Source organism: Microcaecilia unicolor, chromosome 9 (assembly GCF_901765095.1).
Source record: "Microcaecilia unicolor chromosome 9, aMicUni1.1, whole genome shotgun sequence".
In the NCBI taxonomy this organism is placed as follows: Eukaryota; Metazoa; Chordata; class Amphibia; order Gymnophiona; family Siphonopidae; genus Microcaecilia; species Microcaecilia unicolor.
The window spans coordinates 123888751-123913552 of record NC_044039.1 but is presented as its reverse complement, the minus strand read 5'-3'; the positions used below and the strand labels follow the sequence as shown (position 1 = coordinate 123913552).

General features: G+C 43.8%; 1 protein-coding gene across 4 annotated transcripts in view; it reads right to left on the bottom strand.

Moving 5' to 3' along the window:
• Positions 1 to 24802, bottom strand: part of TMEM229B (transmembrane protein 229B) — a 113473-nt gene that overhangs the window by 45767 nt on the left and 42904 nt on the right. For 2 of the 4 annotated variants that reach the window (XM_030213871.1, XM_030213873.1), the window contains exon 2: positions 10426 to 10565. The exons of the other annotated variants lie outside the window; for them this stretch is intronic. The gene's annotated coding sequence lies outside the window, so the exon portion shown is untranslated. The remainder of the gene's footprint in view (positions 1 to 10425; positions 10566 to 24802) is intronic. 4 annotated transcript variants of the gene reach the window in all.

The following is a 24802-nucleotide window of genomic DNA, read 5'->3' as shown; positions in this document are numbered from 1 at the left end:
GGAAGTGGCATTATTTGCTTGTAGAAGTAGCAGGGGTGTAGCCAGACTTCGGCGGGAGGGGGTCCAGAGCCCGAGGTGAGGGGGCACATTTTAGCGCCCCCCCCCCCGGCGCCGCCAGCACCACCAACTTTGCCCCCCCCCTGCCAACGACCCTCTCGACCCCCCCCCCCCGCTCGCCCGCCCGTCGCCGTTGCCTACTTTTGCTGGCGGGGGCCCCAACCCCCGCCAGCCAAGGTCCTCTTCTTCCTTCTTTCTGTTTCTGAGTCTGACGTCCTGCATGTACAACTTGCAGGACATCAGACTCACAGAAACAGAATGAAGCCTTGCGATCTGCAGGGCTTCGTTCTGTTTCTGTGAGTCTGAGACTCAGAAACAAAACGAAGGAAGAAGACCGGCTGGCGGGGGTTGGGGTCCCCCTCCAGCAAAGGTAGCAGACGGCGACAGCGGGTTGGCGACGGGAGGGAGGGTTGAGAGGGTCATCGGCAGGGGGGTCCAGGGCCAAATCTACGGGGGCCCAGGCCCCCATGGCCCCATAGTATCTACGCCCCTGAGAAGTAGCAAAATAGGAAATGTCAGTACTTCTATACAGAAGTACTGACATTTCCACGTGAAAACACTCTTTTCAACATGTATATTTCTAAAATGGCTGTTCCGTCCATACAACCTTGAATGTGTTTTACAAATACTCTGTGTTCAGCAAAGCCTTCATAAAACGCCATCGGAACTGAGCATGTGTAGACCTCAAGTCTCATGTCTGATCTCAACATTCTATGTAAAATTGGCCTTTATATCAACCAAATCGGGGACTTAGCAGGACTCCTAGGGGTCCTTTTACCAAGCTGCGGGGAAAATGGCCCTGTGCTAGCGGCGGGGGCTCTTTTTCTCGAATGCCAGGGCCCTTTATACCGCAGCAGGTAAAAAAAAAAAAGCCCCCAGAACTCCTGTTGAGGTGGCGATAAGGGCTCCCGCTGTAACCTGGTGGTAACTAGGCAGTGCGCAGCAATGCCCGATTATTACTGGGTTACTGCTGCGCAAGCCATTTCCGGGGGGGGGGGGGGATCTTTTTCCCCCAGAAATGGCACACACTTGGGGTGGAACTACTGCCGGCGGCCATGTTGGGCCAGCAGTAGTCCCAATTTAGCATTCAGTTTACCGACGCTTTGTAAAAGACCCCCCTAGTGACTAAATCCTCCCGACAAGGGCACTGTGGATTTTGAAGTGCCAGTGGCTATGATAGTATGTAATAGTTTTCTCTAAAGTATATCTGGGCTAGCATGAACACAGTAGACACGCTATTTTTACTGTATAAGGGCCTCAACTTTGGAACTGGCTCCCCATCTCTCTTCACTTACAGACATCACTTGAGAAATTTAAAACAGACCTGAAGACCCATCTTTTCAATGATGCTACCAGTAATCTCTCTATGCATTCCTAGTGCTTTCCCGGGAGAATCTCGAAGATCCTTGTAGCATTCCCTCTTGTTTTCCCCCCTCCCCTCCTGTTCTATTATTGTAGTTCTAGCCCCTATTCTGTAAGTCACGTCTAAACCCCATTCTATTTTCTCATTTCTCCTTTATTTTTAGATTGTAAGCTGCCGAGAAAGTCTCCCATAGGGCGGGTTAGTAAATGAAAACTTGATGATGGATTGCAGTTCACCCTATGCTACTTCTAGAAATGTGAAATATAGAAGAAAGATGATAAAAACTGGGAAGGGGAATCATTAAAAGAATTAATAAGACTCTATGGGGGGGGGGGGGGGTTCAGAAAAAGAAGTAAATGGAGGTTCACGGTAGGGGCCCACAGGAAAATCTATCCTTTGAAATCTGGTCCGTGACATCTAATTGTTTCATGTGGGGGGCATTTTTGATATGACGTCTAAATCTGGCTTTGGATGTTTTGCAGAAAATGCCCAAAAATTCAGTAGCAAACATAGCCATTTTCAAACCTGAAAAACATCTATCTTTTTTTTTCTAAGTACATCTATCTTTTTGAATCATTAAAAAAAAAAACGCTCAAGTGAAAAACGCACAAAATCAAGCCATTGGGATGTAGGAGGAACCAGCATTCTTAGTAGACTGGCCACACAGACCGCAGCAGAGTAGTGGGGCACCCTAGGGGGCACTACAGTGGACTTCACATAAAAGGTTTCAGGTACACATCTCACTATTACCCCCTTATATTGTATGGTGAGCCCTCCAAAACCTACCAAAAACCTACTGTACCCAACTGTATGCTACTACAATAGCCCTTATGTCTGCGAGTGTCACTCATATGTAGGCACAGTAGGTTTTTGGAGAGCTCACACTTTCCACCACAAGTGTAACAGAGTGGGTTATGGGCCTGGGTCCCCTCTCCATAGTGCACTGCACCGACCGCTAGGCTACTCCAGGGACCTGCTTGCTCCTCTAATAGCACTAACCATAACATCTGAAGCTGTCATAGAACCTGGCACGCACTGTTTCTTTTATATCTTTGGAGGGTGGAAGAAGGGTCAATGATCACTGGGGAAGTGGGGAGTCATACCTTAACCTCTCCAGTGGTTATCTGGGGCACCTTTTTGTGACTTAGTTGTTATTAAAACAAGTCTAGCTAAAAACATCTAGGTTTTAGCCCTGGACATTTTTCTTTGTTCCATTATGGCAAAAAAAACTTCCAAGTGTTAGAACACCCAAATTCTGCCCCCAAGATACCCCCTTGTAATTTGGATGCATTTCAGATGAACTGCAAAGAAAAACACCTTAAATGGGTTTTAAAATAGTGATTTGGACATTTAGGGGGGAGGAAACATCTAAATGCTGCTTTGTGCTACTTTTTGGACATTTTTCTGTTTCGAAAATGAGCCCCGTAGTATTAAATTTACTTTAATTATTCTTTCCAAAGCAACAGAATGCTTGGGTACTCCACCATTCAAGCTGGCCCTTCCTCTCTCTCCCACAGACAACAGACAGTTACACACACATACACATAATTGGAAAAAATTCCATGAGCCATGCTCTACATCAGTGTTTCCCAACTCTGGTCCTGGAGTACTCCTTGCCAGTCAGGTTTTCTGGATATTCACAATCAATATGCATGACAGAGATTTACATATAATAGAGGCAGTGTATGCAAATCAAGTTCATGCATATTGATTGTGGATATCCTGAACACCTGACTGGCAAGGGGTACCCCAGGACTGGAGCTGGAAAACACTGCTCTCCATGGTTTCCCCACTTGTGTTTTGAAAAGCCATTTTTTACTCTCATGAATATGTAATTGTCTTTCTTCATTTAAACTGGCTTGAATATGGTGTGTGTATAGTTAAAGTACTTCATTATCTAATCGTACATATGTTATCAAGCCAAATATCTTTGAATTATTCAGCAAAGCGGGAGAAGAATTATTGACAGAGGTCATCAACAGAACAGCTCTCGCTTCAAGCTGGCATAACGGACCAAACTACCTTTGCTCTTACAGAATCAGGCTTCATAAGGAAGTGAGCGAGAACTTGCTAAGAAGGTTTTCTGGCAGAAAGATGTGAAAGAAAGTTATGTAGGCAGGATTAAGGCAAAAGACGGATATAACAAAGCTGATCAGGAAATTAAAAAATAAGAGCTTGAATTCTGTGGATCAGGAATGCCACAGTGATTGAAGTCATTTGAAAGTCATTTGATGGTTAGAACACAGAAGTTTTCCTTGCAGATGGCAGTATCAAGGTTTTTATTGTTTGTGGTGTGGGGAAGAAGTTGTGCTAGTATTTGCAGTATAGTGTCTTTATGCTGTTGTGTATTGCAATTGAGGCTTGTATTGTATTTTTGACTTGTAAGCCACTCTATTATCTGTTAATCAGTTAAAAGGGTGGGGCATACATTAAAAATTACACTATGAGGGGCATTTTTGATATGACTTCTAAATTCAGTTTTGGACATTTTGCTGAAATTGTTCAAAAACCAAGAGCAAACCAGAGAGACAGCCTGGAAGATAAGATAAGTGTAAAACTGAGTGATATTAAAAGGGATGAAAAAGAAGAAAAAAGTGAATAAGTAAAAACTATTAATCTTGACTAATGAGGATTCCCGCTGTTATAACAAAGGTACAGCGGAGAGGTGAAGTTTATGAAGCAAATAATTAATAAACACACCGGAAATCTGAAATCAGGATTATCATATTCTTTAAAACGACTGTGTTGAAAAATTTAAAGTGCCATAGTGGTATTAATTGATAGTATCGATTTTAAGGAGCACTTGTTGTGAAGTGTAATAATCAAAAATCAAGTGGCAAACAGTGATTTTTGAACCAGAAAAACGTCTTATCTTTTTGTTTTGAAAATGTCTATCTCTTAGTTGTTTGTGTTGTAGTCTGGCGCCTAGAGGCTGAGGAGATGTGAGTTCTAAACCCTAGCCCGAAAGGACTATGGACAGCCAATGAACCCCTGAAGTCTTCACCGCAACCAACTGCCGTTCCCTGGGAGTTGAGCCCCCAGGTGCAGGCAGTCAGTGGAACTTGTCACCACCAGAAGGACAAAAGAGAGGGGTCAGGCAGATCACCAAAGGCCAAGGCCGGTCAAAAGGAGACGGGCGCGAGTGCAGCAAGTAAGAAACCCAGGTCACAGCAGGACTCTAGTCACAGAAGCAGGATTCACGGTAGCACTAGCAGTCAGGTCACAGAAGCAGGAACTCACTGAAGCTCCAGTCGCAGAAGCAGGACTTCACAGTGGCAGTAGCGGTCAGATCACAGAAGCAAGAACTCTGGAACAACTTAGCAAGAATGCTGGCAAGAGCTGACAGAAAGAGAGGAGCCTTCCATGACGAGCGTTGCCGAACCCCCGAGAATTCTGAGCAACCGCATTTTAAAGGGACTCGCGGAGACGTTTGGAAACGTGGGCATGGGGAGCGCCGTTGATGTCAGGATGTGCAGAGGCAGAGGGCACACCCCAGAGCGATGCTGCGGAAGCTGCGCCACGCCACACCTCACATGCAAAGATTCCTACCATTGCCGGATTCCCTGCCAGTATGCCCTCCCGAAGCACTTCCAGGTAAGGGATGCAACAGTTTGTTCTCAGTGAGTTTTTCTTTTGTGACACTTCCGAAAAAAAATACCATCCAAGGGAAACATGCACAAAAACAAGCCATTGGGAAGTATGGGGGGGGGGGGGGGGGGGGGGGTCAGCATTCTTAGTAAACTGGCCAAGCAGACATCCCAGCAAAGCAGTGGAGCATTCTAGGGGGCACTGCAATGGACTTCACATAAAAGGTCCCAGGTACACACCTCACCACTACCCTCTTATATTGTATAGGGAGCCCTCCAAAACCCACCAAAAACCTACTTTACCCAACTATACACCACTACATTAGCCCTTATGTCTGCAGGTGTCATCTATATGTGGGAACAGTAGGCTTTAGGTGGATTTTGGAGAGCTCATACTTTCCACCACAAGTGTAACAGTTAGAGTGGATTATGGGTCTGGGTCTCCTTCTTTACAGTGCACTACACCAACCACTAGGCTACTCCAGGGCCTGCTTTGCAGCTCTAATAAGACTGGCCATAACATCTGATGCTGCCATAGAGGCCGGTATGCACTTTCTTTCACCTCTTTGGGGGTGGGATTAGTCAGTGACTACTGGGGGAGTAAGGGGCGGGCCATGCTTTAATCCTTCTAGTGGTCATCTGGACATTTAGGGCACCTTTTTGTGACTTAGTCATAATTGAACAAGGTGTAAACCAAAATATCTAACTTTTAGCCCTGGGGATTTTTGCTTTGTTCCATTATGGCATAAAATAATCCAAGTTCTGGGAATGCCCAAGTACTGCCCCTGACAGCACCTCTTTGTGATTTGGCTGTACTGCAGACAAACAGCATAGAAAAAAATCTTTAAAATGGGTTTTGAAAATAGCGATTTGGACGTTTTGGCAAAAAAAAAAAAGTCCAACTGTCAATTTTTGGACATTTTTTTCTGTTTTGAAAATGAGCCCCTAAACTAATGGTTAAAAAAGGAAAGTTAGGTAATTCTGGAACATTCTTTTGTTAGTTTAGTAGCTAGCTGTTACAACCACTGTTCCCTATAAGACCGCACAGACATGAACCTGGTTAGAGAGCTTCTGTGACCACTGCCACTTCTCCTCCCCATCTGTGCCAGCCTTGTGAACATGTTCAAAATGTGCAGGTTGGCACTGGCACTTAAATGTATGCAAGAAGTATTGGTAGGAGAGAGGGGAAAGGATAAGAGACAGACCAGAGCATATTTGCAATGATGCAAAAGGATGCCCTTACATAGCCCCTGCTCACCTCTAAAATTAAGTGCCAGAGAATAGGACAAATCAATATATGTCTGGAAAATTTAGAGGAAACTATCTATGCTTTCCCAAAGTACCTGAAGACCCATTAACAATGCATGCGGCATCAAACATTTTTGGAAAAAGGTATATAAAAAGCAACTCAGTTACAGAGAGAAGATGACTGTTACTCTGGTTTGTGGGAAGCTTGGCTAACAGCCAAGTGAGCTAAATAGCAAATTAGAACATGAAGTCAGCATCTTAGCAAACAAAGGAAGATGGAGGAATCATGGAAGATGGAGACATTGAAAAAAAGGAAGAACAGAGGATAGAACCCTGGTGAGAACTTGGCAGTGAAAAGAAATTGCTACTGTAAATTGTGCCTAAAACTAACAGACTGCAAAATAATCTTAACTGAAGAGATTTGCCTGTATCTTATCTCTGGGCTCACTCCTGGTCAACATTTATAGCATGAAACAAAACTTGATTTATTCTAAGCAGAGCAGAGTGGCTTATATTGTTTATTTGCCTACTGAGAATGTTTCTAGAGTTTTGGTTACAAGGAACCAAGGACCCCAAAAGTCTTCAATTGGTGTTACTGAATATCAACCCTAAAAGTTACAGAAAGCAAAAAATAATCCATAAGGGGTTACTACACTAGGTTGGTGCAGGGTTTTAATTGGACAGGAAGAACAGATATAGAGGAAGGTTGAATTGAAAAGCACCTCAATTGAACCACAATGAATTCTGTAGTTATGATCTCCTGTCCTCCAGACTAAAGTTATGGGGCATCAAATATTATAATTACTGCATTTTATGTAAATGCTAGCTTATTAGCCCATTAAAAAGATGGAAGCGCCTCCCTCAATACATTTCTTGCAAATATTCTTCTATTTTCTCTATTTTTTTTTTTCAGCAATGTAAATTTTCAGGCCAGTCTCAATTTATTGTTTTTCTCACTGGCACATATAACACTGGTTCACCTAAAAGTACTGGATCAGTTGTCTATTCTTAAGATTTAATTATTGTAATCACAAAAGCAGGAATCATGGGAAACGGTTATTTCTTCAGAACAGGGTGAGGAAACAGCAGTTCCTGATATAATGACCCATTCTCCTCTGTTATTTTCAGCAAAAATCTCAGCATCAATAAACAGTTGATAAAGTTATTGTCATAAATAATTTTATTCCATTTAGCAATCCTTTCTTCGGATTCAAACCTGTCATTATTACCATAATATGAACACTATAAACCTCAGACTTATTTCCTATTGTGTGTTAATTCAAGTTAACTGCATACTTAACCCCCTGTTTACAAAGCCACGTGGCAATGCTGACATAGCCCGTTCAAAGTGAATGGCCTGTGTAGGCACTAGTGCACGGCAGCAGCTAGCATGGCTTAGTAAACAGGGAGGTCAGAGAGCAGTCCTATAACTGGGCACAGTAATGTTGGCATCTCAATGCTGAGCACAAAGTACTAATTCTATAACAGCAACTGGGTGCCAAGATACCATGCTAGAATACAAATGTACATTGGCAGGGGTATGCCTATATTTTGGTGTGCTCCCTTACCCCAAGCGCAAGCCACAAAGGTATTTTAGTATTATGTGTTACATCTGTAAGGTGGAGACACACTCTTGCCTCTCCTATGCTCCACCCACATTTGAAGCAGCATTCCCAATGAACCTTGTCCATTTACAGACTCTTAATTGCTTAAAACAAATGCTATATGAGCCACCTGGGAATGCTCATTTGCTCAATAGACTCTTTGAACTGCAAAGGAATTGATTAGATCTCATTGCTGGATGTATGAAATCTTGACAATGAAATTTGAGACATCTCTATTAAGGTAACATCATAAGCCCCTGAAGTAGGCACAAGCTGATACGTGGCTGCGTCAGACAGGTGACTTTTATACCAGCAAATGAACTAAAGATTTTTTACCATACTGCTCTGTTTTCATGATTTATTCCAACTCATCTTCTGACTGTGGGCTGTCTGTTTGTTCCAGTGGCATAGCTATGGGGGGCTATGGGGGCCAGTGCCCCCCCCAAATTAGCTCTGGGACCACTGGTTTGGCTAGTGGGGGTCCCCAACCCCCACCAGCTGAAGCTTTTGTCCAGTGCTAGTCTCTCTGCATTGCCTGCCCTGCTCTTCTCAGCCACGTAGAGCACGCTCGTTTTAGTGAAACGAGCACGCACAGCGCAACTGAGAAGAGCAGGGAAGGCAATGCAAGACCAGTGCAGGACAAATGCTTCAGCTGGCAGGAGTTGGGGACCCCTGCCAGCCAAAGTATGGTAATGCGGCGGCAGAGGGGGGTGCGACAGGGAGGCGGGTCAAAATGTGCCCCCCCCCCCACTTTGGCCTCCCTCCCCCCCCCCATCAAGGTCTGGCTACGCCACTGGTTTGTTCATTTTTTTTTTGCCCATTTACAGACTCAGTTGGGGCTGTTACATCTTAGGACATCTGTACATTCTCAGTTCTCTTTTAAAAAACTCCAAAACTTTTATTATTCAATATCAGAACATTCTAATTTTTCAGTATAAATAATTTTCTAGATCAAGGATGTCCAAGTTCAGTCCTTGAGGGCCGCAAACAGGTCAGGTTTTCAGGAAATCCCTAATGAATATGCACCAGCGTTCGAAGAGCAGAGCCCCATTGTTCCTAGTATCGGTTTGAGGCCCGCTCTGTTTATGGAGCCAAAATAATGTTTGAATCCTCAACAAGTTAAACCCCTGACAACGCACTTGGTAAAACACAGCGACTGTGTGGGTTTGACGCTAGATTTGAGAAATGGCAGACTCAAAACGGAAGCTGAAACGAGCATCATAATCACGCATTATGACAGCAATAGACATAAGTTTATGGATATAAGTTCATCATTCAACTACTGAAGGAACTGATGATTACTTGATTTTTATATGGACAAACAAGTTATTATAAACCTGTTATTTGGATAAGCAAGTTACTATCGACACTCATCCAGTTTGTTGTTATAGATAGCAATTTATGTTTATGCCAACTGAGGATGGTTTATAAATGACTAGCCGTTAAGCCCGTTAAAAACGGGAGAGTATTGGTCTGTTCTATTTTCACATCTAATTCCCTCCTTCCCTCCCAGGAGCCTTCTTCTCTCCATTGGTTAGCCTCGCCCAGCTCGCCGCAGCGGCTCCACCCAGGAACATCACGGTTCTTTCCATTGGTTAGCGTCGCCTAGCTCACTGCAGTGGCTCCACCCAGTAAAATCGGGCATGATGTGGCACGCACTTGCGCCACCACATTTGACCCCCTCCGGCGTCGATCCCCCCCTCTTTCCATCGTCGCCGTGTTACCTCCCGTGAGTCCTGTTGTCAGTTCGCCTCCATCGCTCCGTCCGTTTGCCTCTCAGTTCTGCCCCCTCCTTCCCTCCCTCCTCCTCCGATTTCCACACCTATGTCCAAGACCTGCTCCCTATTGGGCTGTACTGCTGGTGGAGGCGGGGCTTAGACTATCAACGTTCGGTCTCTACTGCGCATTTGCAGGTGAGTCGGTCACATCTCACTTATATAGATTGATGTTAATATATAAAATGTAGACGATAAGGTGTAAGACTGTAGAAGAAAATCATTTATTGGTACATTGAGGGGCCCCTTAACTAAGCCTGTAAGTGCATACACGCATCCTACATACATCAATTTTGAACTACCGCCTGGCTACCATGTGGCCCGGGCAGTAATTTCATTTTTTACGTTAGTCTACTAAGCGTGCTGGAAAATTTCCGGCGTGCAGTGCTAACTGGGCGTAATAGACATTGTATGTGCATAGACCACTACTGCCCAGTTAATGCGTGAGACCTTACTGCTAGATCAACGGGTGGCAGTAAGGTCTCAGGCCCAAAATGGACATGCACCAATTTTTATTTTGCTGCACATTCATTTTTGGCCCAAAAAAGGTCTTTAAGTTTGAACTTGGACACCTCTGTTCTAGTGCATCTTGAAAATGATTCTGAATTATTGATATCACTAGTTTCATTTCTGTACATTTTTGTTGTAAGGATAACTTTTGAAGACTGAAAGCTAGTATTTATCTTGTGCCAGCAAAACTGAAACGTACTGCTGTAAATCTTTTGTTTCTTAAGGAAATTGAACATAACAGGCACAGTGACAAACTAAGCATGTTATATTAGTGATTTCACCTTGTGCTGTCTGTTTACTAAAGTAGGAAGACATTCTGAAATGTGAATCCTCCATTCCCTGGAACAAAAGCTTGAGAATCCCCACTTTCTTTCTGTTCTCTGGTGATATATTTTAAGGTATACCATGACGCCACCTCCATCTGCAATGATTAAGCAGTCACCAGCTCAGTATGCATTCCAGTTACTTTAGAACATGCATGCTGTTTATCCTTTATGATGCTTGACAAAAAAAGGAAAAGAATCATTCAAAGTAAAAACTGCAGTATAAACCGGCAATTAAAAGTAATTGTAAAACCAATACATTGGTTCTTTCATAGAGTGAAATAATTGGATGAAGTCAAATCTGGTATTTCAGTAGTGCAAGAACAGGTGTTATGCAAAGCCTTAAGCACCTCTTCACTGAGACTGCACCACAGAAATGTAGTAAAAATGAAGGCAAAAACCATATTGGCCTATCCAGTAGAGGTATGTGCAAGAATAGGAACAAAAGGAAACCAGCAGAAATCCACAGGGATGGGGACAAAAAAGTCATTACTGCCGTGGGGACGGCAGGGGATGGATCAAAAGTGAATGGGGATGGGAGGGGATGGATCAAAAGTGAATGGGGATGGGAGGGGAAGGGGGCCAGATTCTGAACCCATGCACACCTTGACTTGGAAACTTGACCCCCAACACCTCAGTTTAAAAAAAATTGAAAGAGGAGCTCACCTTGCATCAGTACATAAGTACATAAGTAATGACATACTGGGAAAGACCAAGGGGTCCATTGAGCCCAGCATCCTGTCCACGACAGCGGCCAATCCAGGCCAGACATCATGTGTTCAGTAATCTTAGCAATGAGGGAGACCACTGATATACTGGTGAGAGTATTCGTCGATTTGCTTCAAGCGTTTTGGCAGAGTATAATTTCCACTGAGCTAGTCTCTTCTATTTGACTGATAACGCAGCTAATATGAAAGCAGCATTTCGAGATGTACAGGTCATAATCTCAATCTCGTACTCTCTCATGGACTCCAGCCATCAAAAACTGAAGTTGATCCTCTGCAATATCGCTTACAAAATTGTTAAAAGGAAGGACGGAAGAGTGCCATAAACAGACTACAAACAATGACACTGATCAAACTGTAGTCGAGGTGCAGCCAATTGCCAAACCACCAACAAAATGTCCAAAATGAGAAGACTCGGAAGCAGATTTTTTTTTTGAGACATTCAAGAGCAGGAAACAGCTTTTGTGATAGAAGTGGATACATATATATAGAGCTCGGACAAGGAGTTCTGCTCACCTCTTACTAACTACAGGCAACCGAGGTCCCATGTGTGGCCAAAACTGATACATTTTGCCTGCTCCCTGCTTGGAACTCCTGTCACCAGCACTTCATCAGAAAGTTTCAATTTCAGGCAGAACAATCGAGGAACGTGAAATGGAACTCAACTCTGATTCTGTAGATGGTTTATTTATTACATTTACATAGTTTGAAATGATTTTTCACAGTCCATATTAATAATGTTTTTCTTATTTAACACAGCTATGCCTATTGTTTTATGTTAAATTTTAACAAATTATAGGATGCATTTTACTCTAAATTCTATAAATGGCGCCTAAAAAAAATTGGTGCCGGAAAAATGTTGTGCTATTCTATAAATGGCGCTCAAAGTTATAGAATAGCCTCAAGAATCATGATTACTTTTAGGTGCGACCATTTACACCAACGATACCCCGGTGTAAATCCTCGTGCCTAGATCCCCTGAATTTTAAAGGCACACCCCTGAGCTACCCATGACCCTCCCATGGCCACGCCCCCTTTATGAACCCGCGTGTAAAACTCACGGATCCCAAGCCTAAATGTAGGAGCATAAATTTTAATTAAATCCAATTAGCACCAATAATTGCTTGTTAAAATTCCAATTATTGGTGCTAATTGGCTTGTTATCAATTAAATTGCACATGTAAATTTGACACACACAAGCACCATTTATAGATTTCAGGGGCTATGTTTTGATTGAATTTACAAGATTTTTGACATGTGGGTTGGGTACAGGGATGGGAAATAAAACTGTGGAGATGGTACCAATATGATTGGGATGGTGCGGGAACAGAAAAGAATTGACTGGGGATGGTGAGGGAACTGTATTAATATGATGGGAATGGGGTGGTGACAGAATAGAATTGATTGAGGACGGGAGGAGATGGGGATCAGATTAAGGGGCCGATGCAATAAAGCCCCCGGAGACAACTGCTCGCTATTTCTACCAAGCCGCGTAAGCATCTACGCTTGCCAAAATGGAGTTACCGCCCAACTACCGTGTGGCTCTTGCGGTAATTTCATTTTTGGCGCGTCTCCGATATGCGTGTTTGAAAAATAATTTTTATTTTCAGATGTAAGTATTGGGCGCGCGCCAAGTGGCATTTGACTCACATAGGTCATTACTTTACTGCTAGGTCAACGGCTGGCGGTAAGGTCTCAGACCCAAAATGGATGCATGGCAATTTTCATTTTGCCGCACTTCCATTTTCAGCAAAAATTTTAAAAAGGCATTTTTTGCAGGTGCGCTGAAAAATGATTCTGCGCGTGCCTGAAACATGCGTCTACATTACCGCAGGCTATTTTTCAGTGCGCCTTAGTAAAAGGACCCCTAAATGAGTTATTGTGAACAAGTTGTGCCAAATCCTATTTTTTTAGTGGATGTAAATACTAACATAGATGGTAAAAGGCACCAGATAATGACCAAACCGGCCCATTCAGACTGCCCAGAAAGTGTTTAGACTTGTAACTGTCACTCTATGCAAGTTACTCCCTTGCCTTCTCTTAATTAATTAATTTCTACTCTGGAATTTTATTAAAGTTGTTTTAGCTACTAATCCAGCTTACAGTGATCTATAATACCTGCAGGCATTTGTTCCTTTATATTTAAGGCAGTTGGATTCTGGGCAGGATTAACCCTTTGTTGGGCCATAGGCAAACAAGCGGTTGGGCCTGTTCCATGATTCTGACTGCAGAGGAAGAAATGGCAGGTAAGAACTGATGGAAAGTTTATTGGTAGATGAAACATAAAAAGAATGAGATGGAGGACTGCAGGGTGAGAAAGTGTATGATATTTGAATTGACAAAGAAGCAGGAAAGAAAGACCGGGAAGAAACATTATATGATTGAGGTCTACAAAATCCTGAGTGGTGTAGAATGAGTAGAAGTAAATCGATTTTTTACTCGTTCCAAAAGTACAAAGACTAGGGGACACTCAAGGAAGTTACATGGAAATACTTTTAAAACAAATAGGAGGAAATATTTTTTTCACTCAATGAATAGTTAAGCTCTGGAACTCTTTGCCAGAGGATGTGGTAACGGCAGTTAGAATATCTGGGTTTAAAAAAGATTTGGACAAGTTCCTGGAGGAAAAGTCCATAGTCTGCTATTGAGATAGACATGGGGAAGCAACTGCTTGCACTGGGATCTGTAGCATGAAATGTTGCCACAATTTGGGTTTCTGCCGGGTATTTGTGACCTGGCTTGGCCACTGTTGGAAACAGGATACTGGGCTAGATGGCCCATTGGTTTGACCCAGTATGGCTACTCTTATGTCAGAGATAAATATAACAAGGGAAAGGAACAAGACAGGATAGAAATGAGAAATGGACAGCAGCCCCTGGAAAGAGAGTTAGCAGAAGACAGACAGGAAAACAGAAAAACTAGGATCAACATTATGGAAAAATAAATATCCAGACAACAAAGGCAGAGAAAAGTGTTTTATTTTGAATTTATTAACTAGATTACATTAGCTTGGGAAATGTACATCGTGGATGTCTTTGTATTATGTTCAGTATAAGAGGAAGTGCATTTCTGTTTTAATTTCTCCCATGTTGTGGTGCATGCCTAGTTTGACTTCTCGGGGTTCCCAGTTCAATTTTTAAAAACATAAGAACATTAGTGGAACCAAGCCCGTTTCGTCAACAATGAAACGGGCCCTAGGAAGGCTCTCATGTAAGCGTTTTTTTTGTTTCTCCCCCTGTCCAGCGATTCTTTCCTCCCCTCCCCTCCCCTCCCATCCCATGCCCTCCATGTCCAGTGATTCTCCTCTTCCCTGCCCTCCCATCCGTGTCCTGCGATTCTCTCCTCTCCTCCCATCCATGTCCATTGATTCTCCTCTGCCCTGCCCTCCCCTCCCCTCGATGTCCCGCGATTCTCTCCTCCCCTCCATGTCCAGTGATTTGTTCCTGAACGTTCTCTGGTAGCCTGGCTTCCATTCCGTTCGTATCATCCTGACGTCAGCTCACCTCCAGCGTTCCTTCCCTCTCACTGTTCTGCCCTCCTCTGACATCATTATGCCATTATGCGAGGGCGGGACAGTGAGAGGGAAGGGAACGATGGAGGCTTGCTGACGTCAAGTGATGTTACGAACCCAGACAGACAGACAGACAGCCAGAGAACGTTGGAGGTACAAATTATTATATAGAATAAGCGTTGCCAAACTCGGACTAACCAAAGGTCTTTATATCTCTGTTTCTAATTTGTAATCCCTTGTTCTGAATTTGGTAAGGGTCTGTGTTTTGCGTGTCACTGAGTTATGGTATTCTGTGGACATATAGTGTCTGTGTAAAGATCTGTAGTTGTCCCACCTTTTCTGTTTGTACCAGCACTAGGAGGTGTATTGGTGTTCTAGGGCCCAGTGTAATATTTGTAGTGCTGCTTATTCATAGGTATGGTTCTTGTTGTTTGAATCATATAAAATAGTGCTACTGTTGTATGACATGTTTGTATATGCATGTTAGGATTTTTCTTCAGGTTTTGTATTATTTCACATTGTGTTCGGTAGTGGAGAGATTTATTTTGCTATTGCTCAGCTGACATCAGAATTTTTTTGTATGGTGCCTTCGATGAAAAAATGTCTGATCTGTGCCTGCCCTGTTGTGTTTGTGTGTGTGTGTGGGTGGGCAGGCGGGGGGGGGGGGGGGGGGGGGAGGAAGATGGGTTTTTGTGGCTGCAGACCATGTTTACATTTAACTCACAAGAACTGCTATATACTGTGTCAGACCAAAGGTCTGTGAGGGTCATGTATGCAGTGTGTCACATATGCGAGCTGCATTTGTTTGGTGTGCCCAACCAGGGGCGTAGCCAGACTTCGGCGGGAGGGGGGTCCAGAGCCCGAGGTGAGGGGGCACATTTTAGCCCCCCCTGCTGATGACCCTCTCGACCTCCCTCCCGCTGCCAACCCTCCCTTGCCATCGCCGTCGCCTACCTTTGCTGGCGGGGGACCCCAACCCCCGCCAGCCGAGGTCCTCTTCTTCCTTCATTCTGTTTCTGAGTCTGACATCCTGCATGTATAACAGAACGAAGGAAGAAGAGGACCTCGGCTGGCGAGGGTAGGGGTCCCCCGCCAGCAAAGGTAGCAGACGGCGACGGCGGGTTGACGGCGGGAGGGTGGGTTGAGAGGGTCGTCGGCAGGGGGGTCCAGGGCCCAATCTACGGGGGCCTGGTCCCCCGTGGCCCCACGTAGCTACGCCCCTGTGCCCAACTCAATAAAGGTTGAGAACCATTGCATTAGAGCCTCAGCAGCATTTAATGTGCCTGAATGTAACTCACCTTGAGCTTACTCCAGAGTCATCAGACCTCTGCCCCCTCTCATTTTCCATTCAGGCCACTAGATTCCCCTTCCTTCCCTGTTTAAAAATGTTCCCCATAGCCACCAGCCCCCTTCCCTCCCTCCATATTTTAAAATGCATAAAGCTATCTCTTGCTTACAAAAACAGTTATTAGCAGGGGGATTCCCCACTGCTCTTTTCCTACTGGCCATAAAAAGAATGTGCTAGTTGCTTGAGCAGGAGGTAGGGGGAATTTCTAGACAGCAGGGAGACTGTCATGACCAAGGAAATCCTTAACAGAAGCCTTTTTTAAGCAGCGTGGGGGGCAGCCTGAAAGTAGGGGGAATGGAGAATTTTATGTGTATTAAATTGTAGCAGAAGGAAGAGAAGGGCTCTGATCACCAAAGGGAGTAAGCTTTAGAAATATTATGATAGATGTAGAACTAATAATCTGTCAGATGGGAGGGGAGGGGGGAGGGGGCATGACCCTTATTGCCCAGATCACTTGCAATCCACCCCTGGAATGTATCAATGTATTTTCAGTGGGAAGGAGCCAGGGCACAACTTGGATAAAGAGGTTTCTGTTAAACAAGCTGCCTCCATTCACATGAAGGGCAGCAACAGACACTTGAGAGTATTAAGATACGGCTGAAGTCAGACCTTTACTGCACTATAGTGTCCTTCCATGGTATACAAATAACGTAGCTTGCCATCAATCTCGCAAGCTACACTATTTGTAGTGCCTGGGAACATTGCGCACTAAGCTGTGGCCTGATGCTCCTGGGCACTTCTTACAGGGGCTGACTGAATTCAGCAGCCCACTCCTCACCTCCCAAATGTTCCCACTAATATATGCCCCCCATCTGATGCCCCTCCCCAATAACATATCCCCCCCCCAAAGGCCCTTCCATTACCTAAAAGACCCTCCTTCCCCCCGCCACTCCTATAGGCTATCCTAGGCCTACCTTTACTAATCTCTGGAGCCTGAGGCAGTCAGGGAAGGAGCTATCCTCAGTTGCTCCTACCCCTACTGGCACCGGGTTCAAAATGGCACTGGTGACCTCTAGTGGTACTACCAGGACCGTACAGATCTTTATCTGCCAACATCTATTATGTTACTATATGTTACCACTCTGGGTGAAGCTGTAGAAAAAGTGCTCAGCAGGGAATAACATCTATTTCAAAATATAAGGGCCATAAAAACTGTAAAAGTGAACAGACATAAAAAATAATTTTATAATGGCAATATTTTAAAATATAAATACTAAGCGCTCATACCCCTGCTAATATGCCACTCACTCGGGCCAGCCATGGATTTTCAATGGCATTATCTGGATAATGCTGCTAAAAATTACCACTGATCACCCCTGTACTCCGAAAGTGCGAGGGAGGTCCAAAGTCGGAGCTAAGGAGGATCCAGGAGTTACCCGGTTCGAAATATTCAGTCCCCTAACCAAGTAACTATCTAAACAAAACCAGGATAGACAAAAGGCTGTTCCAACTTTAGCTGGGTAATTATCCGGGTACGGGGCTGAATATCACCAATACCTGGATAAGTGCCAGTTGCCACTTAATAGTCCAGTTCTGAATATCAGGCCTAAAAAAGTCAGGGTGCTCAGTGTTTTGAAAAATACAAGCCATCGCAGGCTGAATATCAGGGATAACATTTTAAATAAAAAATATCTAAGAACACATAAAACGTTATTAAACCCAAACAACAAATACCTAGGAACGGCATCAAGTTAATAGAAACTCATAAAAACTCACCGGCAGAGCCGCCCACGGTCAGCATTTTTATGTCCACCGCTGGCTGTATTCCCGAATATTCGATGCCAGGCCATGTCTGGGTACTGGCATTGAATATCCAGTTCTAGGTTGGCCACTAAAGCTTAATTTCCGGATTCTATATAGCGTGCCTAGAGATCTGCGCTGAAATCCAAGCGTATTCTATAACAATGTGTGTAACTTAATTGGCTTAACAAGCCATTCAGTGTATTTAACAGTACTTAACAAGCAATAATGAGCACTAATTAGCAATAATGAGAATTTACACGCACAACTCTCTGCGTTCTGTAACGCAGTGTGCCTAACTTCTAATGCACACAAGCAAAAAGGGGTGTGGTTATGGGAGAAGAAATGGGTGTTTTGTGGGTGTTCCAAAATTTACGCTCATAGTTAATAGAATATGGCCCAGTGCACTGCTTAGTATTCCAGCATTCATGATCTTTTTGTGAAGTTCTAGCAACAAGGTATAAGACATCATGTGTATTTTATAGAGATCATCTTAGAATTTGATACATCCAATAGAAGACTCCTGAGGAAGGCCTTTGTGGCCGAAACACGTCTCGTGTTGAGTCTCGGATGTTGCAATAACGCTTCAATACACTGAACACTATCTGCTGTTTCCATCATTTGTCACCCTCATTGTGTTTGACTTGGTTGTGTGACTCCAACAGTTGCTGTTCTTCTGTTTTTTGCTGCGCCAGGATTTAAACCATGTTTTCATTGGTGTAAATGGAGGCACATAGTTTTATTTGCTGGGATATCAACTAAGTATATTCTATATACCGTGCCTAAATCTAGGCGCCACTTATAGAATATGCCTTGTTGGAAATGCTTTCCGCATGGATTTTTTAGATGCCATATATAGAATCTGGCCCTATATGATTAACCGCAATATTCAGTCCTTGACAGCAGAAACTGAATCGTTTAAAGATAGGACTTCTATTTAGGTGGCCCAATTTAAGTGGTTATCTTATGCGGCCAAGGACTGAATATCAGCATTTAACCGCACAAGTGCCAACTCCGCCCCTGGAATACCCACAAGTTAGCTGGCTTCAGCGCAGGAGCCAATTGTGAATATTCAGCGGCACTAATCAATTACATGGCCCTGAATATCAGCGGCCAATTTAAGCGGGCACGAAACTCCCTGCTTTAATCATTTTGGAATGGAAAACTGATTCTATTGCGAGGTGTGTTTCCCTAAGAAGAACATTCCACCATGAAGGAATTAAGCAGGATAATATCTCTTCTCAAAAAGGTAAAGAAGAAATTTTTAAAAATCATAAATAATCATGGAAATAGAGTGGTTTTCAGCCCTGCAATGAACTAGGAGTGGACTAACCATTCGGGCAACCAGGCAGTGCCCGAGGGCCCAGAGGCTCTGCCTGGATGCCCAAAGCTCCGCTGGTGATCTAGTGGCCTCTGCGAGGGGGGGAACATGTTCTTTCCTGTTTGGCCTGCTGGGTTGCCGCTATTCCCCCCCCCCCCCGGCACCACCGTATTTTAAAAATGGCATCCGAGACTCCCTGCGGAAGTCAAGTGAGATTGTCGAGACCCGTGCGACTACCGCAGGGAGTCTCAGTCGCCATTTTGAAAATATGGTAGCGCTGGCAGGTGGGGGAATAGCAGCAGCGCAACGGACAGGAAAGAACATGCCCTCCCCCCCCCCCCCCCCGCAAAGGCCACCAGGACCCCTCAGGTAGAACCGGGACAGAGGAGGCATCGACTGCGATAGCAGGGGCAGCAGGGGGTGTTGGGCAAAGGCCGGGTGGGGAGTCCAGACCCCCCTCAGTGCCCGGGGGCCTAGATCACCCTCAGTTCGCCCCTGCAATGAACCAGTAACCACTGCAAATCTTTCAGAATAGAACTTGAATTATCCCTCTAACCACAGCCCGCCAATACCCAGGAAAAAGCATTTTGTACCAACTGCAATTGCTTTATTGATTTAAGAAAGTGACTAATACACAGGGCATTTCAGTACAAAAACAAACTGAGCATGGCTGGAAGCCAGTCCCCCTGAGGGCAGATAGGAGTCTATTCTGGAATTTGTGATCATACATTAACATAAGCTATATAATCAAAGCTGGTGCATAACATAAATTAAAAGTACACGATCACTGTTTGAAATATGTAGATGAATGAGGCAATTCTATAACTTGGCCTCTCAATTTAAGCTTAGTGCCAATTCTATAACGGCACTTAGACGTGCCGAAGTCGATCTAGAATACTAGTGCAAACCTGCATAGGTGTGCCAAAACTCAGGCACAACTATTTATGCTGTGTCAATGGCAGATGAACATAAAGGACATAAGCGTTGCCATACTGAGACAGACCAAAGGTCCATCAAGCCCAGCATCCTGTTTCCAACAGTGGTCAATCCAGGTCCAAGTACCTGGCAAGATCCCAAAACAGTACAATACATTTTACGCTGCTTATCCTAGAAATAAGCAGTGGATTTTCCCCATCTTAATCATGGCTTATGGACGTTTCTTTTAGGAAATTATCAAAACCTTTTTTAACCCCTACTAAGATAACTGCTTTTACCACATTCTCTGGCAACGAATTCCAGAGTTTAATGAAGAAATATTTTCTCCAGTTTGAAACTTAGTAAATGGTCACACCTAAGTGTGCCAAGTAGCACGTGTAACCGACAGTATTCTATAAGTTACACAAATTACTTGGCACAATGGCCATGGTCCACCCCTGCTTATTCCCACCTTGGAGTTTCATGCTATAGAACTAAGGAGCTACTTTATAGAATATCACCTAGTGCACTTATGTGTGAAAACACCAATTAAAAGGGTGCCTTTGATGTGTATAAGTGACATGTGGCACTAGGCACGAACATATAGAATTGCCCAGAAAGACAGTCTATCCAGTCTACCCATCCACACCAACCACTAGGTTCTACATTCTCTTCTTCTCCTTCAAAGATAATCTGTGCTTGTCTCATGCTTTCTTGAATTCAGATACAGTTCTCATCTCCATCACCTCTACTAGGAAGTTGTGCCATACATCCACCACCTTAGATTCTCCTGAATCTATCCCCTTGCACCTTCATCATATGACCCTCGTTCCTGAAAGAGGACCACTTCCTTTGCATTTATACTATGGACGGGTTTTTTTTACTACATTTTTTATTGAGATTTTGAACATGAATCACAGAATACAATTTCTTATACAGAACAGAAAAAAGAAAATTAATCATAACAGTATAACCAGGTTCCAAGCTGAATATATGAATTCCATTCAAACTTCACTAACTGGAAAAAAAAAACCCTCAAAAACTTAAAAGCACAGACTACTATATCCCACAAACCAGTAAATTAACGAACACTCATCTTCCAGATAAGACCCCATGAAAAACCCCCAGTAGCCCTGTAACACTGTAATAAACCTCCCCACCCCTCCCTCTCCCCCATTGTCTTCTGAGAGACACTGTGAAGTCATTAAGCAGTTTTTTTATTTATTATTTTATTTGTAGCATTTGTATCCCACATTAGTTACTGAGCCATCACTCATCCTGGAAGAGGACACGTAATCAGTGCACCAGAATCACACTGTTGGACAGAATCAGCTGTATACCCTACGCGGGGGAACCACAGAGGTATTTAAATAACTTTATTGTATCTCCCCTCTCCCACCTTTGTTCCAAAGTATACATATGGAGATTTTTATGTCTGTCCCCATAGACTTTATGATGAAGATCACTGATTAATTTAGTAGCTGCCTACTGGACCAAGTCCATCCTGTTTAAATCCTTTTGCATAATTTAGCTAAAAAAATGAAGGTGGAACATACGGCAAATTGATAAGTTATTAAAATGTGTGGAGAACATAAAGTACTAATCTGTACAATTTCATTTCACGATTGCAATTTTTGTCTCACTGGCTTTAAGCTCTGTCGTATAGACTAAAGATACAGCCAATCACATTAGATTAGGTAAAAACAATGTATCCTTGCTGGGTAATGTATATGGACACGTGAACATAGGCAGCATTAGAGGGTGGGCCACTAAGACCATGGCCCCACCATAATTTTGCCCAACATAGCATTAACTTCTAGAGAGCTTGGGGGCAGGGTGAGAAACTGGTTATTTGAGACCCTCCAAGTAATAAAATGTTCCACTGTCTCTACTTGTGGAGGTGGTAAGCAGGATACAAGCAGGGTTATATGTTTCACTCACTGTAACTGAGGGCGCCTAAGCTTTAGGTCCACAATCTTCATACTGCCCACATAGCTACAAATTTCACAAGTACCCAGGGTTTCCCAAACTGTGCGTCGCAGCACCCTGGTGCACCGCACCGAACTCTCTGGGGTGCCACGGCAAATCCCGACCTCCCTTCCGCCCGAATCACTACTGCAGACAACGGCGGCAGGAAAACAACAACAAAAAAAGCAAGCGCAGGGTTGCAGCAGCCTTCAAGCATGTGCTGTCAGTTCTGTCGGTCCTTTGCCCCTGGAACTGAAGGCTGCTGCGGCCCCGTGCTTGCTTTTTTTTCTTTTTGTCTAAGCCACAGAGCAGAGCAGATGGCCTTCGGGACTCGCAGAGGAGAATAGATGAAAACAGGAGACAGAATGGAGTCAAAAAGTTGAAACCAATAGGTCAGTATCGGTTTCCCTTTCCATTCAACAAAGCAAGCAAACCTATGAGCTGCTGCATCCAAGCTGTCTTTTGTTTATTGTTGGTAGCATTTTTTATTTAATCTCACTTATATTTTTAAACATGCCGGCTTGTGCAGCATACAGATGTACAAAGAGGAAGTATAACAACAGAATAACTTTTCATAGGTAGAGTAGTAATTTGCTATAAATCGCAATCAGTGTGTCATTTGGAGGGGCTGGTTACAGGGACACTCTAGCACTGCTGTATTTGTGCAGAAAAAAAAGATGGGAGACCTGTGTGGCCAGGAGAGGGCGAAGATCGGTGTGGCTGGGGGGAGGTGGTACTGCAAAAAATTGCTCGGACACAAAGGGTACCGTGAAATCTAAAAGTTTCGGAACCACTGAAAGTACCTTTTACCTGTGGACTTTGTATCAGTTTTCAAAGTGAAAGAATGCATGTACTTTTTCTTTGAAAGCTACCTAAAGAAAACGTTCTCTCACACACTTGCACCTACTTTCTCTGTGGTACTTTTTCCGATTAAAATAACATATGTGCTTTGGAAGACACAAAAAATGCATGTATAATTGTAAAGCTCATCCTACACTCACCTCCAGGAATACCTATTCTAAATGTAGGTTCAGGTGGAACCACACACATGCTTTTGCCCCTGGGTTTTTGTCTGTAACTAAAATATATAGGAAAGGCTTCCTACATCATAATCCTCCTTATAATCATAATTTTATGCTTAAGGTGGGATTCTATACATGGCGCCTGGAAAATCAGCACAGAAATCATTTTCGCCTAAGCTTATTCTATAAGATTTAGGTGTGGTATATAGAATAAGTTTAGTTGATATCCCACTGCCTAAAACTACGCACATCCATTTACACCAACAAAAACGTGGCATAAATGCCTACGCGTAGATTTACGTGGACTGGGTCATATTCTACAACAACATGCGTAAATTTGGGAATGCCCATTTTCCCATCTATAACCATGCCCCTTTTTGGATGCGAGCATTAGAATTTAGGCATAGTGAGTTACAGCATATGCTTAGAGAGTTATACGCATAAAAATTCGAACTATTGCCAATCAGTGCTCATTATTGCTTGTTACGTGATGTTAGCAATGCTGATTGGTTTGTTAAGCCAATTAAGTTACGCGCATTGTTATGGAATACACTTAGATTTAGGGGCAGAATGCTAGGCGTGATACAGTGGTGGAAATAAGTATTTGATCCCTTGCTGATTTTGTAAGTTTGCCCACTGACAAAGACATGAGCAGCCCATAATTGAAGGGTAGGTTATTGGTAACAGTGAGAGATAGCACATCACAAATTAAATCCGGAAAATCACATTGTGGAAAGTATATGAATTTATTTGCATTCTGCAGAGGGAAATAAGTATTTAATCCCTCTGGCAAACAAGACCTAATACTTGGTGGCAAAACCCTTGTTGGCAAGCACAGCGGTCAGACGTCTTCTGTAGTTGATGATGAGGTTTGCACACATGTCAGGAGGAATTTTGGTCCACTCCTCTTTGCAGATCATCTCTAAATCATTAAGAGTTCTGGGCTGTCGCTTGGCAACTCGCAGCTTCAGCTCCCTCCATAAGTTTTCTATGGGATTAAGGTCTGGTGACTGGCTAGGCCACTCCATGACCCTAATGTGCTTCTTCCTGAGCCACTCCTTTGTTGCCTTGGCTGTATGTTTTGGGTCATTGTCGTGCTGGAAGACCCAGCCACGACCCATTTTTAAGGCCCTGGCGGAGGGAAGGAGGTTGTCACTCAGAATTGTACGGTACATGGCCCCATCCATTCTCCCATTGATGCGGTGAAGTAGTCCTGTGCCCTTAGCAGAGAAACACCCCCAAAACATAACATTTCCACCTCCATGCTTGACAGTGGGGACGGTGTTCTTTGGGTCATAGGCAGCATTTCTCTTCCTCCAAACACGGCGAGTTGAGTTCATGCCAAAGAGCTCAATTTTTGTCTCATCTGACCACAGCACCTTCTCCCAATCACTCTCGGCATCATCCAGGTGTTCACTGGCAAACTTCAGACGGGCCGTCACATGTGCCTTCCGGAGCAGGGGGACCTTGCGGGCACTGCAGGATTGCAATCCGTTATGTCGTAATGTGTTACCAATGGTTTTCGTGGTGACAGTGGTCCCAGCTGCCTTGAGATCATTGACAAGTTCCCCCCTTGTAGTTGTAGGCTGATTTCTAACCTTCCTCATGATCAAGGATACCCCACGAGGTGAGATTTTGCGTGGAGCCCCAGATCTTTGTCGATTGACAGTCATTTTGTACTTCTTCCATTTTCTTACTATGGCACCAACAGTTGTCTCCTTCTCGCCCAGCGTCTTACTTATGGTTTTGTAGCCCATTCCAGCCTTGTGCAGGTGTATGATCTTG